Here is an 11361-nt window from a genome sequence, read left to right as displayed (position 1 = left end):
GGACTTGAGTTTTTGATATTTCAAATTGGGATTTGATAGGTCATTTGAGCTCGGATTTGGGAGTTCTTGGTATGTATGGACTCGTGGCGAGACGAGGAATCCGGTAATGTGAGTTTTGTAATTTTTCGAGAAGTGGGCCCGGGGCTCGGGTTTTGCTAGTTTCGAGATTGTTGCTATTTTTTTCGACTGTTTTCGATTGGGTATTGTCCCATTGGCATATTGTGATGTATTCGCTCTGATTTTGGTTAGATTCGACGCGCGTGGAGGCCGATTTGAGGGGCAAAGGCGTTGCGGGCTAGAGATTTCGTCGGTTCGAGGTGAGTAATGATTGTAAATGATATCCTGAGGGTTTGAAACCCCGGATTTGCACCCATAGTGCTATATTGAGGTGACTTGCATGCCAGATAGAGAGCGTGAGGTAGAGCACCGTTGGGGATTGTGACTTGGTCCGTCCCGGTTGTTGATTTTACCGCGTATTTCGCTATGGCTTGTTGTTTTTTACTAGGACTTGGGCTTGTTGCCATATTTGGGGCTTATTGCCGACTGTTTGAACTCCCTATGAGCTATCATCACTGTTTTTCTCAGAAAATTGCACCCGGCTTCTGTATAGCATGTTGGTTGCTTTACGTGATTTCTTGCTGCTCAGTTATTATTTACTTTTATTACTCACTGAGTTGGAGTACTCACTTTACCCCCTACACCTCGCGTGCAGATGCAGGTATTGTTCACCCGGTAGTGGGTTTTGAGCTGGTTGAAGGTATTGCTATCGTAGCTGAGCAGAGTGACCGCCAGCGTTCGCGGCACCGGATTACTTCCTTTGGTTCTAAATTTTATCCCGTATATTGTTTGCCCTGTAGTTGTATTTAGACTTCACTAGATGCTCGTGACTTGTGACACCCCGGTCGGGCTGTGTTAGGTTGTAAGCTTCGTTAATTAATGTCCTTAAGTCGTATTTTTCTATTCATTTATGGTTAACTACTTTGAAAGGGACTATTTGGGTTAGTTGGCTGGCCTTGTCTTCACGAGAGGCGCCATCACGACTAGTGCGGGGTTTTGGATCGTGACAAGTTGGTATCAGAGTCTAGGTTACTAGGTCTCACGAGTCATGAGCAGGTTTAGTAGAGTCTCGCGGATCGGTACGGAGACGTCTGTATTTATCCTCGAGAGGCTGCAGAACCTTTAGGAAAACTTCACTTTCTTGGAATTCTTATCGTGCGTACTTAATTCAGCTTGAGATGCAACTCTTGAAATTCCTTCCACACGTCTGTATGCGCACTTGAGCGCTCAGTATTATATGTGCCTTGATGATCTATGATTCCCCGATCGAGGGGCGAGATGTGAGCTTCGTGAGTATGTTTGGCCAGTCTGGAGGACTTGAGGCCTTGCCTGTGGCTTGAACACCAAGGTGTTGATTGTGCGAGCAAGTGTTTTGAACTTATATGTTTGGTATTGTCCTTATTAGCCGGAATGGCTGTTGGATATCCATGTGCTGAGTATGTTAGTACTGCGAGATGCATCTATGTGATCTTGGTAGTGACGAAGAAGTCTGCTGGATAATAGATGACTGTTAAGTGTTCGATTCCTATGGTGACTTGATGTGTAGCCCTAATTATGGGCGCATGAAGAATATTTCCGTGTCTCCTATTTGGGAAGTGAAGTACATTTCATGTGGCGGTATGAGTTCAGACTCAGGAAGACTAATGACTGTGTAACGTATATGATGGTGGAAGGTATGTTGAAGTACTAAATTGAGGCGAAGCAGGTGGGTTATCTCCTACGGAGTGTTCTTAAGTGGTATGGTCCTTATGTGTGTGTTAGAAGATCTCATGTGTAATTGAAGGATACGTGTTGAAATTTGAAAATTCAGGTCGCTCTAGAGGGTGGACTCAACTGATGTGGGGATGAACGTGAGATCTGTAGAGGATAACACTACTAGATGATCCGTGTTTTCACAAGCTTGTACATGATTTGAGTTGAGTCTCACTGTGGCATTGTGGCATCATTAAAGTAAAAGTGTTATGAGTTGTTAAGTGTGTCTTGATATATGGCTTCGAGCCAAGTTGGGAGGTTGCTATTGATTAGCTAATTGTACGGTTATGTGCTATGTTGGTTCCGTTTCGAGATATTCTGGCGGATCAGTCTGGTTGCAGAAATTGAGCCGAGGATGGCACGAGTGAAGCAAAATTTTGACAAGGGCCATATGGTGCTCCGTGGGAATGTGAAAATAATGGAATGTCTTGAGTTGTTATTGATAAAGAATGCTCAGTATATAGAGAAGGAAGATGTTTGTTTGTATTGGGATGAGGTCATATCCTGCGGTGTCAAAGTGCTAATGAGGCACGAATGGTTATGTTCGTTAAGGCAGGTAATTTACAGTTGTATAAGAGTGAATGGCTCTCGAGAATGGTTTTATTGTGTTCAAGATTTTTCATGTAATAATCAGGTGTCTTAAGGTTGTGTATGTGGCTAGAGACTGTGTTTTCATTAGAAAGGATCAAGACTTGTGGTATTTTATGTTAATTATGGGATTCTATATATCAGTATCNGTCTTAAGGTTGTGTATGTGGTTAGAGACTGTGTTTTCATTGGAAAAGGTCAAGACTTGTGGTATTTTATGTTAATTATGGGATTCTATGTATCAATAACTGGAAAGTAAAGGTAACGGATTTAGATTCGTAGGAAGTTCTTCAGAGTAAAGTATTTTGGAATGTGGTGTTTCTGGGAATATTTAAGAGAGGATTCAGTGGCTTATGGGTCTTAGACAGCGTGGTCTCGTGCTTGGGTCTCGTGTAGTGAGCCTGGGTTAAGGAACTGTGGTGCTACAACAAGGGGGAATATCAAGTTGATGATGAATCGGAAGGGAAATTAGATAGGTGGATTAGCTTGATAGTAGACCGAATCGGTATGGTAAGGGTATGATTAATTCTTCGTATGTGATCGAGGTAATGAACTTTTACAGGCATGTTGCAGCAATGCTCTTGAGTCTTGACAGCTTGCTTAGCCTGGTTTGGATAGAAGGATTCAGTCCTGGCAGTTTATTTTGTGGTCAGGAAAAGGGAGATGGAGTTCTCATGATATCCTCGCGTGGTATGGTATATGCGATATGTTGTGGAGGATTGGGATTTGTGTGTGTAAGGCTTCGGTTCAGTTTGGAATGGAAAGTCATTAAATTCTTAAGCAGCACGGGCAGCTGCATGTGATTTAAGAATCGATCTTCAGATGATTAAGGAAAATGGTACTGCTATTCTAGTGAGTTGACAGGGGTATATGTTCAGTAAAAGGGGAAGGTGATGTAAACTGATAATACTTCGGCGGTATTGCGGCATTTTCTTGTTGGATCGACTGTTGATATTTGAGTTTGTTGATGGCACAGGGAAATTTTAGAATATCTCTCGTGGAATGAATGGGTACTTTATGTGTGATAGGTATTCATACGGCGGAATTTGGGATCAGGTACAGTGATTCGTGTGCTATATGGAGTCGGGGACTGGGAGCTCTCAGGTACAGACTATGTAGTGGTTGTGGATCGTGTGTGCGGTACCGTTTAGCGGCTATTGGGATTTGGAGGCCCGAGTGGATCTTTCTTTGCTTGGTATATTAGATTTTGTATACGATATTGGAGTGTGGACTGGTTGTCTCAGTGTTAGGTTATTCTAGACTATTGTGCTATGGGCTATGTCGGAAAATGCCGCAGGTTCCGTGGCGAGGTGCATCAGGTTATGTTCTAGCAGAGTGGTTTGTATTCTGAAGACCAGCGGACGACTGGGAAGGATTGTTTTTCTTAATTGGGCCTTCGTGGTGGATGTCAGTGCAGAGGTTTCTACCATTGATTCGGTTCCAATATTGAGGGACTTTTTTGGATGCATTTCTTGTGGCCGGGCATGTCGCCGGGCGAGATTGTAGATTTTGGTATTTATTTGGTGCCGTGCACCGTATCGTACGGCTCTGGCAGGAGTTATAGTAGTGGGAGGAGCAGCTTCAGGCTTCTTGGTATTGAGATCGTTGGCAGGTCAATGTGGCTACGTATTTAGCTTGAGTTAGCTTGGTTAGTCACGGGTTGTATTGTTGAGGGACAGATTGATTCGATCGTTATTGAACTTGTTAGTGATCTGGGGAGACCTATGAGTTGTGTTGTGAGGCGTTATGACTTGTTGGTTATGGGCACACGTGGTGCAGTTCTATTGGGGATTCATAGTGGAAGTCGAGCGGCAAGAGTAATTGGGTGTTGCTCGGTAAGTGGAGTATTGGTTAGGACCATCGGGCGCGTGTCGTATGTTATTTGTTTCACCGTGGGTGTAATGAATTGCTTTGGTTTCAGACATTAAATTGTGCGTGGCTGTCGATTTTCATAGTGACTTGAGGTGCTTCATGTGTAACGGTGTTTGGATAAGATCGCGCATTGTGGCGAGGCCACACGAGGGTATGACCTTTCGGGGTCTCAGCCTTGTGTTGTGATGGACTGATGAGCTTGAGGTACAACTCTTTTGTTTGAGTCATTTGTCATGATGTGAGTATGTTCAAACTGTTTCTTATTGGTGCGCGTATTATGCAAGTTGTGGCTCAGGCCTGTGTTAAGGTGTCGTATCACCAGAGTGGTGTGTTGGATTCGAGGTGATCGTTGGAGTCATTAATGAATGCGAGCAGATTTGATTTCAGCTTGTTAGAAGGATAAAATCGAGGTTTGGCCCAGAAATCTGTCGTGGTATTAGTCAAATGGAAAGTGGCTTTATGAATGGTTGATCTGAGAAATGGTTACGGTCTATCGCGTGTTTTATTTATCGTTGGCAGTATATGAAAGTGTTGGAATAAGACTTTAGCTAATAAGGGATTTTCTAGCGGTATTTGGTTGTTGTGGACAACTGTTGTGAATAGAGGCTATCGTTTCGAGTGTTTGGATTGTGTGGTATATTATATGATTTCACCTGAGGTTGCAGGTATGGGTTATTACAGCTGGTTCGGGTTTATTTTGGGTATAGATGTGAGGTTCTGATCTTGTGTATGATTTCGGAAAATGCAATGTGGTTCTACGGTTTATGGTCCAGATGGACTGTGAAACTTCAGCTATGTTGTATTATCGGACCTATGTGAGATAGGGTGACGTGGGATCACCCCGGGTATATGCTTGGTAAGGTCATTCAGCTATTGGTTGGCTTCTAGGACAACTCTGGGTACGCTCGAGGACGAGCGATTGTTTAAGTTGGGGAGGATGCGACGACCCGACCCGTCATCTCAGGAGCTACCGCCCTGTTTCCCCCATTTTATGCTTCTTCATGTTTCATTATCAGTGTTTGGTGTGTTAGAGTTGATTTGGATTGGTTTTGGTAGGAAATGAGACACTTAGTCTCTTTAAAGAAGGTTTAAGTTGGAAAAAGTCAACCGGACGTTGACTTATGAGTTAGAAGGTTCGGATGTGAGTTCCGGTGATTCGGTTAGCTTCGGGAAGTGATTTGTGACTTAGGAGTGTGATCAGAATTGATTTTGGAGGTCCGATGTAGAATTAGGCTTGAATTGGCGAAGTTAGTATTTTGGCGAATTTCGGTTGATGGGTGAGAATTTGATCCGAGGGTCGGAATGGAATTCCGAGAGTTGCTGTAGCTTCGTTAGGTGACGTTGGATATGCGTGCAAATTTTCAGGTCATTCGGACGTCGTTTGGTCGGGTTTTTGATCGAAAGTGCATTTCGGAAGTTTTTGAAGAACTTAGGCTTGAATCCGATGTGATTTAATGGTTTTAGCGTTGTTTGATGTGTTTTGATGATTGAAGCAAGTTTGAATAATGTTTTAAGATGTTTTGGTGCTTTTGGTTGAGGCCCCGAGGGCCTCGGGGTGATTTCGGGTGGCAATTGGAAGGAAATTGAAGTTGGAAATTGCAGGTTCTTGGCTGCAGCAAGTATTTTCGCATATGCGGAAAGGCAACCGCAGATGCGGTTGCGCGGAAGTATAGAAGGCTTCACAGATGCGAAAGAAGGTGAGATTGAGCAGTTCCGTAGAAGCGGAAGTCGTTTCGCTTAAGCGAGTCCGCAGAAGCGGACATGAGGTCGCAGAAGCGGTTTGACCTGGGGGGTGAAGTTTCGCAGAAGCGAGAAATTTTGTCGCAGAAGCGACCCTTGTGATTTAATGAAATTCCGCTTAAGTGGACAAAAACCGCAGAAGCGGTCACGCGAAAGCGGGCGCGGGGACCGCAGAAGCGGAAACCCCTGAAGGCCAGTAGGAGTTTATATTCATTTTTGCTCCGCGAGGGTTATGTTATTTCCACCATTTTTTAGCGAGCTTTGAGGCGATTTTGAAGAGGGATTCAAGGAGGAATGACTAGAGGTAAGTTCCTTGGCTTAAATTCACGAGATTATGTTAGTTTTAACATGGAAATTTGGTTGAAATTCATCAAAAGGGGTAAAGCTAGGACTTGAGTTTTTGATATTTCAAATTGGGATTTGATAGGTCATTTGAGCTCGGGTTTGGGAGTTCTTGGTATGTATAGACTCGTGGCGAGACGAGGAATCCGGTAATGTGAGTTTTGTAATTTTTCGAGAAGTGGGCCCGGGGCTCGGGTTTTGCTAGTTTCGAGATTGTTGCTATTTTTTTCGACTGTTTTCGATTGGGTATTGTCCCATTGGCATATTGTGATGTATTCGCTCTGATTTTGGTTAGATTCGACGCGCGTGGATGTCGATTTGAGGGGCAAAGGCATCGCGGGCTAGAGATTTCGCCGGTTCGAGGTGAGTAATGATTGTAAATGATATCCTGAGGGTTTGAAACCCCGGATTTGCACCCATAGTGCTATATTGAGGTGACTTGCACGCCAGATAGAGAGCGTGGGGTAGAGCACCGTTGGAGATTGTGACTTGGTCCGTCCCGGTTGTTGATTTTACCGCGTATTTCGCTATGACTTGTTCTTTTTCACTAGGACTTGGGCTTATTGCCATATTTGGGGCTTATTGCCGACTGTTTGAACTCCCTATGAGCTATCATCACTGTTTTCCTCACTATTTGAAATATTATTTGAACTCAGTCCATTGTCATTACACTGTTTCATGAACTCAGCTATATTTTTACTCAACCTCGAGTTTTAACTGATATTTAACTACTGTTTGAGCTGAGCATTATTGTTTATTTACTGATGCCCGAGGGGCTTATGATTATTTTTGGACTGATTAAGGCCGAGGGCCATATGTGAGGATATGTTGAGTGATGTGAGGAGGCTTTCAGGCCTCGAGTGTATTGTGAGGAGGCTTTCAGGCCTCGAGTGTATTGTGAGGAGGCTTTCAGGCCTCGAGTGTGCTGCAAGAAGGCTTTCAGGCCTCATGTTGATATGTACAGGCTTTCAGGCCTTATGATGATATAGCGCTTGGGCTGTAGGAGCCCCTCCGGAGTCTGCACACCCACAGTGAGCGCGGGTACCCATCTAGAGCGGTTAAATTTTAGACAGTGGTAACAATGACACTGTCATACGCGTTTTGGTCAGGTAACAATGACTGACCAGTCAGGTAACAATGATTGACCAGTGGTAACAATGGCACTGTAATACGCGTTTTGGTCAGGTAACAATGACTGACCAGGAACATAAATCATGCTCGAGGGGCCGGTACTGTTTTGAGATATTGCCCGAGGGGTGAACTTTTATGTGCTCATCTTGCATACTTATTTGCCTCTTTACTTGTTATACCGTGGTATTTGTGCCCGAGGGGCGGATTTTCTGTGCGTATCAACACTAACTGTTTTGGAATCGTTTTCGTAATCGCTGAAAAGATCATTTTTAAAAGAGATTTAAGAACCGAGCCAAGGTATTTCTAAAGATTTCACAGATTTCACTGTTTTCTCAAAAAATTGCACCCGACTTCTGTATAGCATGTTGGTTGCTTTACGTGATTTCTTGCTGCTCAGTTATTATTTACTTTTATTTCTCACTGAGTTGGAGTACTCACTTTACTCCCTGCACCTAGCGTGCAGATGCAGGTATTGTTCACCCGGTAGTGGGTTTTGAGCTGGTTGAAGGTATTGCTATCGTAGCTGAGCAGAGTGACTGCCAGCGTTCGCGGCACCGGATTACTTCCTTTGGTTCTAAATTTTATTCCGTATATTGTTGGCCCTGTAGTTGTATTTAGACTTCTCTAGATGCTCGTGACTTATGACACCCCGGTCGGGCTGTGTTGGGTTGTAAACTTCGTTAATTAATATCCTTAAGTCGTATTTTGCTATTTATTTATGCTTAACTACTTTGAAAGGGACTATTTGGGTTAGTTGGTTGGCCTTGTCTTCACGAGAGGCGCCATCACGACTAGTGCAGGGTTTTGGGTCGTGACATTATGAAATGATAATTTTCTCCTTTTTTAATCAATAAATATAAACATCTTACAAAAATGTGGCAGTCACATATTCTAACGCAAAGGAAGAACATTGATGTGCTGGTGTGTCAAAATAGATCAATGGGGCCCACAAGTTGCAAAAAGCGTTTTCACAATGTGAGGTGACGCGCCGCATAGGGAACTTCAAAGTATTCCTATTGGAGGAATGGAGGGTACCATAATTACAGCATGAAAGTACCTAGTAAGCACAACATATTAAAGAAAAAATATTTCAATTTTACCCCTGTTCAGCATGCAGGCATGTCGTCCAGCTGCATGCTCATATAGTAGCTACAGTAAACCAACGATATAGTTGTTCTCGAACTGCATGAAATGACCATGATACCCTCGAACTGCCAAGCAAAGATGTCGTCCAGCTGCCTGCTATACTCCCTCTTATTAGATAGGAGAATGATTTATATCGTTGACTCCAACTTGTTTGGAACTAAGTCGTAGTTGTTGTAAACTATTTTTGTTATTTAAAATGCATGTTATGAAATGATATTTTTCTCCTTTTTTAATTAATAAATATAACCATCTTACAAAAATATGGCAGTCACATATTCTAACGCAAAGGAAGAACATTGATGTGTTGGTGTGTCAAAATAGATCAATGGAGCCCACAAGTTGCAAAAAGCATTTTCACAATGTAAGGTGGCGCGCCGCATAGGGAACTTCAAAGTATTCCTGTTGGAGTAACGGAGGGTACCATAATTACAGCACGAAAGTACCTAGTAAACACAGCATATTAAAGAAAAGATATTCCAATTTTACCCTTGTTCAGCATGTAGGCATGTCGTCCAGCTGCCTGCTCATATAGTAGCTACAGTAAACCAACGATACAGATGTCCTCGAACTGCATGAAATGACCATGATACCCTCGAACTGCCAAGCAAAGATGTCGTCCAGCTGCCTGCTATACTCCCTCTTATTAGATAGGAGAATGATTTATATCGTTGACTCCAACTTGTTTGGAACTAAGTCGTAGTTGTTGTAAACTATTTTTGTTATTTAAAATGCATGTTATGAAATGACAATTTTCTCCTTTTTTAATTAATAAATATAACCATCTTACAAAAATGTGGCAGTCACATATTCTAACGCAAAGGAAGAACATTGATGTGCTGGTGGTTCAAAATAGATCAATGGGGCCCACAAGTTGCAAAAAGCATTTGCACAATATAAGGTGACGCGCCGCATAGGGAACTTCAAAGTATTCATATTGGAGGAATGGAGGGTACCATAATTACAGCACGAAAGTACCTAGTAAGCACAACATGTTAAAGAAAAAATATTCCAATTTTACCCATGTTCAGCATGCAGGCATGTCGTCCAGCTGCCTGCTCATATAGTAGCTACAGTAAACCAACGATATAGATGTCCTCGAACTGCATGAAATGACCATGATACCCTCGAACTGCCAAGCAAAGATGTCGTCCAGCTGCCTGCTATACTCCCTCTTATTAGATAGGAGAATCTAACATAAATATAGTCTGACCTACAAAAGTCTGATTTTTCTCATTATCAATTTTTTATGTGATATTTTATCTCTTTATAATAATTTTTACTTGTACCAATAACATTCTTCTTTATAGCAGTACGGTTTTTATAAAATTACCTCTTTATAACAATCATGTAGAATCTTTAAGATTACCAATAAGTCTAGGGATTTTGACTGTAAATTTTTAAAATTTTAATGCACCATTTATATTTTTATAAATATATTAGTACATACTTCCATAATTAAAGATTTCATGTATACTTTTATTTCATGCACAAAAGTATTCATCGTGTAAAATGTCTAACATTTGAAAGAACTTCACACAATTTTTTCACTAGACAAAGTTTTAATCTTGCTTGAGGCTTGAGATTTGAAGATCAATCGTTAAGGTCTTATATTGCCTTCAAGAAAGCGATACCCTTTTACTGAAAGTTTGGATACAAACCTTCATAATTCAAGCTTTATATGGCTAGTAAGTGACTATAATATATGAAACAAGTTAAAATTACAGAGTTATTCCATAATTCTTTTAAAAAAATTAATAGCTTAAACATGTGTACCTTAGAGCTAAAATCTTTGTATATCTGGTTATGAAATTTTTAATAATGTATTAGCTTTCTTTAATATTTAATTAATGAAATATACATATCTTTTGAGATTATGAGTTGAATGTTTTTTATATGTAATATTAGAAAAGGAAACAAATTAATTTTTGGATGATTTTTTGTCACGACCCAAAATTCACTAGTCGTGATGGCACCTAACCCAACCCGTCATGTCAGCCAATAAACAGTTAACACAATTCTAATAAACAAAGGTGACTAACAAATAATATATTTGGATTTCACACGATATCTCAAGGACTGGTAGTACAAGTCATGAGCTACTAAAATTGGATTGTTGCAAAAGCTGATATGAAGTGAATACAATTTCTGTTTGAAATGTACAAAAACATAATTCAACTCTAAAACTACCCAAGGACAAGTGGTAGCCACACCCGGAAGACATGAACATCTTCAGGGTCAGCTCCCGTCATCCACCGCAACTCCGCTCCAAGATCTGTACGCAAGGTGCAGAAGTGTAGTATGAGTACAACCAATCCATGTACTCAATAAGTATCTTGACTAACCTTGGTGAAGTTGTAACGATACTTTTTAGTATTCACTGATATAACATGCGCAGAAGACTAGCAATAGAACAATACTAGAACACAACCAAAAAGAGTACAAGCAACAAATATGCGAAGCAGTAAATGATTACTAGAAGAAATCATGGTTTATATTCCTCAATATCACGTCAAATCCTTTCCTTAGAGCGATAACCAACAAACCACGGTAGTCAATCCATAACTTTAGAAATGCACTAAAGATATCAAATCAAATGGCACGGCAACACCCTTCGTGCATTAATCTCATCCTCACCAAATATTTGTATAACAGTACAAACCAGGTGAATGAAATATCAATAATAGTAATGACAAGTGGAAATACATAGGTAGCAATAATGAACGAGGCAGTACA

This window comes from Nicotiana attenuata, chromosome 1, assembly GCF_001879085.1.
Source record: "Nicotiana attenuata strain UT chromosome 1, NIATTr2, whole genome shotgun sequence".
Classification (NCBI taxonomy): Eukaryota; Viridiplantae; Streptophyta; class Magnoliopsida; order Solanales; family Solanaceae; genus Nicotiana; species Nicotiana attenuata.
Note: the sequence above shows the minus strand (reverse complement) of the source record.